Source organism: Peromyscus eremicus, chromosome 17 (genome assembly GCF_949786415.1).
Source record: "Peromyscus eremicus chromosome 17, PerEre_H2_v1, whole genome shotgun sequence".
Classification (NCBI taxonomy): Eukaryota; Metazoa; Chordata; class Mammalia; order Rodentia; family Cricetidae; genus Peromyscus; species Peromyscus eremicus.
The window spans coordinates 34,396,589-34,403,902 of NC_081433.1; the positions used below are offsets into that span (position 1 = coordinate 34,396,589).

The following is a 7,314-nucleotide window of genomic DNA, read 5'->3' on the forward strand; positions in this document are numbered from 1 at the left end:
CTGTTCATTTTTAGAATATATATGTACATTTGTGAACATTTTCATAAAAAGTATTTTTAAAAGAGTACAAATGCAAGCTGAAAGAGACTCGGTATATTCATACTAACATAGAATGAGTATCAATACTCTTACATTTTAAAGGATGAATTATTTAATTATATTAGAGGGATTTTTTTTAAAAAATACACAGTCATTGATCATTCATGGCGTTCAGTATGTAATTTATGGAATAAACCATTAACTTTTCTCTCTTCCTTAATCCTCTCAAATCACAAAGTTGGTGTCAAAGCATCAGTTGTCCTTCAAAATAATTTCTGTATACTACAACATGTACCATTGCTCACTAAAACAAACACTTGTAAAACTGAAGCCAGCAGAATCCTGGATCCTGGGATGTTAAACTGATACTTAGGCATGTCCCTATTTCATTATCTCTTAGGAAAAATTTTTTCTAAAGTTACTGGTCACGTGGAGTGAAATGAAGATTAAAGTGTCTTGGGAGATAACGTTGGAAATGGGGGAGAGTGCAGTGTCTCCAGACATGAAAAGTCAGTCACTAACCCAAAGACCATTTAATTCATTTACGTGCGTCATAACTGTTCTTTCTCTGTTTTCCTTTCAGGCTCCCAAAATTGTGCCTGTCATCCCCACAGTGAAGCTCTAAACTCGTTATTGCTGACTACATTGTTGAACTCAGTGGAGATGAGGGATTTTTCACACACAGTTCAGCCTGAAGACCAAAGTCCCTAAGAAGTATTTTTCTCAAATACTCCTATGCTTTTAATAATTTTCTACCTTTCTTCAAGTGCACACAGGCTCCTCAAATAGACACTGCCTTTGCTTTTTTATAAATTGATATTATTGACTTTAGTATGGTAGTTTAAATTGTAAAACCCAAACACTTTTATTTGATATTTCGTGTGTAGGGGTGTCTAAAGAGCTATTTGTGTGTATATGATGTGTGATATATTATAGGATTGTGTACAAATATGTATATTTTAAAGATACCTTGACTTCAAAATTTGGATGTAAGGATGTGTTGCTTTGGAAAGGAGACTCTGCTTTTGTTCCCACAGAAAGCCAGAGGCTATGGATTTGTTCCAGATTAAGATACATCAGGTTTGACAAGCCAAGACCCCCTGAAAGGTCTCCAATGACACCATGGCCCAGATGATCCAACATTCAGAATTGTTTCAAGGCAACTGGCTCAGATGATACAGCCTCACGGACTACTCCATGATCCTAAAATTTTCTTTGTGTCCCCATAAGATACAGTGCCCCCCTCTAGCAGGAAGTAGTAATAGAAGCTACGCCCAAATTCCCAAATTATATGTAATTTTACTTTGTTAAGGTTAAAACCTTCCTTTTTGAAAAAAGAAAAAAGAAAAAGAAAAGGGGAAGTGCTGTGGGATGTTCTGTATGACAAATGTGTTGCTGATTGGTCAATAAATAAATCACTGATTGGCCAGTGGCCAGGCAGGAAGTATAGGTGGGACAAGGAGGAGAATAAAGCTGGGAAGTGGAAGGTTGAGTCAGAGAGACACTGCCAGCCACCACGATGACAAACAGCATGTGAAGATACCAGTAAGCCACAAGCCATGTGGCAAGGTATAGATTTATAGAAATGGATTAATTTAAGCTGTAAGAACAGTTAGCAAGAAGCCTGCCATGGCCATATAGTTTGTAAGCAATATAAGTCTCTGTGTTTACTTGGTTGGGTCTGAGCAGCTGTGGGACTGACAGGTGAGAGAGATTTGTCCTGACTGTGGGCCAGGCAGGAAAACTCTAGCTACAAATGGCCAATCAGCATTTTATTTATCAACCAATCAGAGCAACACTTTTACAACATACAGAGCACCATCATCCATAATTTTCCTATTGTCTCTCTCAATAGAAGAAAGTATGAAATGACAAAGTATATTGCCACTTTCCATGTACAAAGAAATGGAAAAGAATTATGGGAAATGTGAGCATAATTACATACTAATTATTTATGCTTTTCTTTAAAAGCTTACCAACAGGTGAAGGGATGCCCATGGTCCTTTCTCAGTGTGGCTCTTTTCATGACTCATTTGCTATATCCATCTTCTGAGCAGAGACTTTTATTTGAGACCTCACATGACAAATAAATTGTAAGTCCTCTCCTGTGTTTGCCATGGAGTAAATTCTAGATTTATGTGCCTAGCAACTAGAACCTCCCAGTCTACAGAAAACTGCAATCAACTGAGCTGTTTCCCAACTCTGCCGACATCTTCTCAACCAAATTTGCTCCTCAAAATCAACAAGTCTGAATAACTCATCCTTGTTTGCTATGCTCCAATATCTTTAATCTGAATGAATTTTATTTCTTCACTTGTATTCCTCTTGTTTTTTAAATATGGCAAAAATCAGTGTATGTTCTGTACTTTTGTTCGTATTGCAGACCTCATTTGAGTTTATTTCCTCAATATTGAAGTATGTGATAGGACGCTAAAAGTATTTCAAGTCCCAGAAAGTCATTCTACCCCCTTTTGAAAATAGTCTAAAAAAAACTGAGCGTCCCCTGTTCCTTGTTATCCTCCTCATGTCGGTGAATAACTCAGTGAATAACACTGCACATCTGCATGTGCAGAATCTTTTTCTTTTTCATGGAGGTGTCATACAAAGGAAAAAGGAAAGTAAGCAGAATGTAGAAGATTTGAGCAACAGAATAGAGCAAACATATGAGAACTGATAACATAATATATAATGAAATATATCTGTAACAGTAACACTACAGAAAAAGAGGGTGTAATTTTAAGATGCAGGTGGTGGTAGTAATGAGAGGAGTTGTTGGAAAGGGAAAGGGGAGAATTATATAATCATATTTTAAATTTCTTTTTAAAAGGACTCAAGGTTTGGTGGGTCTGGAAGTGGAGGTAAATCGATGAGGAATTGGGGGTGTACAAATAATCAAAACATATTGAATGAAACTCTCAAAGAAATTACAAAAATACACATTTTTTTAAAAGTTAGCAAAAGAAATAGAAGACATTCAAAGACCTGCAACTCTATGGATATAAGGAATTAGTACTGTGAAACGCCTATACTACCAAAAATAATCCACAGATCCAAGGCTGTCCTCATCAAAATTCCAGCAGCATTCATGCCATGAATACAAATTACAGTCTTGAAATTCATATGTACACACAAAAGACCTTGGGCAACAAAAACAACTCTGAACAATAAGAATAGTGCTGGAACTGTCACCAGAATTTATTTCAGGTTCTACTACAGAGCTATTGAAACAAGATCATCAAGGTACTGAGACATAAACAGACATGTAGATCAATGCAGTAGAACAGAAGTCCCATATATAAACTCATGCAGATCTAGATTTGTGATTTTGAACAAAGATGCCAAAAATATGAATTACAGAAAAAGGCTGCCTGTTTTACAAATGGTGTTGGGAAAAACTGAGTATTCTTATGTAGAATGGAACTAGATTCTTATCTCTCATTCTGTGCAAGAATTAACTCCAAATAGAGCAAATATAGAGTCTAATCATGAACTTCTGAAGCTACTAGAGGAAAATGTAGGAAAAACAATTTAAAATAGGCAAGTGCTTTCTGAATAAGACTGCAGTCACTCAGGAAGTAATGTCAGTGTTTGACCAATGGGACATCATTATACTAGAAACTTTCTCCATAGCAAATGCAACACATAATGAATGAAGAGACAGATTTCAGGATGGGAGAATATCTTCGGTAGTTATGCATTTACCAGAGAATTAAAATTTAGTATATTGAAGTAATTTAAAAACTTAAACTATTGATCAGGCATCCCAATCAAAACATAGGCTAATAAAATGAATCTACAGTTTTCAAAATTGAAATAGAAACACCCAATATTGACATGAAAATAAAAAGGTCCAGCCTTCCTAAGCATCAGAGAAATTACACTAAACCTTTTCTGAGATTCTTTCTCATCCCAATCATAGTGGTAGCCACAAAGAACAGAACAACAGATGTTGGTAAGTTTGTGGACAAAGAGTAACCAACCCTTCCACACCAAGTAGTAGAACCTAAACTAGTCCAGTGACTATGGAAATCAGGAAGGAGTTTCTTTTCAAAAGATGCAAAAGACAGGGACAGGGGAGACAGAGATGTCTTAGCAGTTAAGGGAGCTTCCTGCTCTTCTAGAGGACCGGTTATCAGTATATAGCACCCTTCTCAGGCTGCTTACAACCGCCTATAAGTTGTGACACCCTCTTTCTGGCCTCTGTGGGCATTTGCTCATGTGGGGTGTACTTATAGAGACACACTCACATATATATATATACTAAAACAACAGCAATCAAACCACCTAAATGGATCTACCATATAACCCAATTGTATCACTTCTAATATTTATGTAATTGAAGCCAGTGAACACATCACAGAGATACTTGCACATCTGTCTTCTTGCAGCATTATTCACAACAGCAAAGCTATAGAACAAACATAGGAGGCCAAGAATAGAGGAATGTATGAAATGTATATGTGTGTGTGTGTGTGTGTGTGTGTGTGTGTGTGTGTGTGTGTGTACAGGAATATTTTTCAACCAATAATAAAGGTTGAAGTTATTTAACTTGTAGGAAGACAGATACAATTGAATATAATTTTATTATGTAAATAAACGTACTCTGACAAAATAAAATACCTTAGGTTTTCTGTTGTAGAATACTACCTCAAGATGTGTTAAATTTGTTTATGCTGTGGTTATTTGTTTAATGATACAAAGATGTGTTGCATTCTTTTTTTTTTTGCATTTGTTTAACTCTGTGAAGCTGTGCTACTTTGCCTGTCTAAAACACCTGATAGTCTAATAAAGAGTTGAATGGCCAATAGCTAGGCAGGGGATAGGATAGGCAGGGCTGGAAGGCAGGGAATAAATAGGAGGAGAAATCTGGGAGAAGATCAAGGAGCAAGAAAAGGAGAAAGACATCAGGGGCCAGCCACCCAGCTACACAGCCAGCAATGGAGTAAGAAAGAAAGGTATATAGAATAGAGAAAGATAAAAGCCCAGAGGCAAAGGTAAACAGGATAATTTAAGTTAAGAAAAGCTGGCTAGAAACAAGCCAAGCTAAGTTAAGGCTAGTTATTCATAAGTAAAAATAAATCTTGGTGTTTATTTATTTGGGAGCTGGGAGGTAGACCTCCAAAGAGCCAAAAGAGTAAGAGTTAAAAGAACAGTTTTCTCTTATATGTATCTTCTAGATTTTTTTATAAATACATAAAATTGTGTGGATATATATTATATGAATATAGAATCAAAATTTTCTAGGGTACAAAGGTGATAATGGCATGGGGAAGGGTGACTATGCTCAATATACAATATATGCTTATATGTGAATGATTTTATGCCATGTACAGTGAAAATATACAAAGAAAAAATTAAACTTTAAATTTTATTGTTTTGTTCCATTGATTATGGATCTCAATTAACTTCTTTCATACTTAAAATACAAAAATTTCACACAAAAATTTCAGGCTTTAAATCATCTAGTCCTTGGTAATGGTAACATCACCATCTCATCTTAAAGTAAAGTCTAACTCCCTCTACAATTTTTGGTGACAATAAACTTTCAATTTCAGCATGACTTATATCATCATAGATTCTTCTTTCTTTCTAGGACATTCTTCCACCCACAACTTGCCTGGTTGGCTCTTCAGAGACAGTTTTTCCTTTTACCAAAGTTATATAATCAAATTAAAATATATAATTACAACGTGTATGTGTGTGTGTGTGTGTGTGTGTGTGTGTGTGTGTTATATCCCATAATAGGCACTCTGCATAAGACATTTATATATTTAGTTTACATCTGATTAATTAAATTGATATATTACACTAAGAAGCAACTTCCTACAAGTAGTTAAAAACGATGAGGAACTCATGAACATTAAACCCACAGCTGTGGAACCTGCATGGAACAGAATTAGACCCTCTGCATACAGGAGAGAAATGTGTAGCTGAGTTTGTTTGAGGGGCCCCTGGCAGTGTGATCAGGATCTATCCCTGGTGCATGAGCTGGCTTTCTGGAGCCCATTACCTAAGGTTGGACACTTTGCTCACCCTTGATGCAGCCGGGAGGGGCTTGGTCCTGCCTCAACTGAATGTACCATGCTTAGCTGTCCCTCCATGGGAGAACTTACCCTTTTGGAGGAGGGGATGAAGGGGTGGGTTGATGGTGGGGAAAGTGGGGGAGAGGGAAGGGGAGGAGGGATGAGAGGGGGATTTGTGGTTGGTATGTAAAATGAATTTAAAAAAATTAAAAATAATAAGATGATGAGGAAGGCCTTTACCTATCTGTCATCAGAATGATTGCTTAAGATATGTCATCACTTCTTTGATCCTTTGGAAAACCTGACCCACCTTGTTTTGGAGTCTGTGTTCTCAGTGTTTTCTCCTACTTCCACTCATCTTCTTTTTTTTTTGTAAACTCATAGCATCTGGAAATGTTGTTGGCAGTGATACAGATAGCAGAATGTCCAGTGAGACTCTAACATTGTTTCTGGACATAATTGAAAAGATGCTGCTTTGATACTGTGTGCATGCCTTTGTCCTAGAGGTTATGAATGTAAGGATGGATACCACACAGTTATTTAAAGAATCATGAAATGTTATGAATGGTAAATTGTTCATTTACATCTCTTAGATGGTACCATTTAAAAAAGACTGTCAACAAATCTTAAGATGGCTAGTCGTTGTTTTCTTTATGTTCTAAATTTTTTTTTAATTAAAGGTCATTGTAATGACAAAAAAATCACTATTAAAAGTGATAGTGGTATCTTTGCTGAAATACTGTTCAAGAAAAAAAGAGAAAAATCCTCATTGTCATCTCCAATGATAGACTTTCATGTTAGTGATATTTTATGTGACTTTGTCTTCAATAATCTCAATTGTTTTTCAATATAAATGCATGGCTCTTTCTCATTTATTTTGCTATAACTGGTGTTTATTATAAAAGATACAGATTAATAGTTAGATGAAGGGGTTAAAAAAGTAGGTCCAGAAGGGTCTTGAGCCACTAACACTGTGGAAGTGGACTATCTAGCACATAGATGTGTTTGCTAATTAAAATTCTCCTAAAAGTTATCACTTAGAATTTCCTTTATTATTCTTTGACAGTTTCATTCATGTATATAACTTTAATGATTTTCATTGCCTGTTTTCCTCCCTTATCCCCTTCCTCCTACACAAACATTTTTTCCCCATAAGTCCTCCATATTATATCTTCTTTTTTGTGTAAGACTAAGTTGAATAGTTGTGGATTGCATGAGCATGGGTGGGAGGTTGTTTACTGGAACACAAGCA

At 36.0% G+C, this 7,314-nt stretch overlaps 1 long non-coding RNA gene across 1 annotated transcript; it reads left to right on the forward strand.

Annotated features, from left to right (window-relative positions):
- Positions 1-621: 621 nt before the first annotated feature.
- Positions 622-2,390, forward strand: LOC131894533 (uncharacterized). Its single transcript, XR_009374936.1, has 2 exons — positions 622-753; positions 2,011-2,390. It is a non-coding gene; the product is annotated as an uncharacterized LOC131894533 (long non-coding RNA).
- Positions 2,391-7,314: the final 4,924 nt, after the last annotated feature.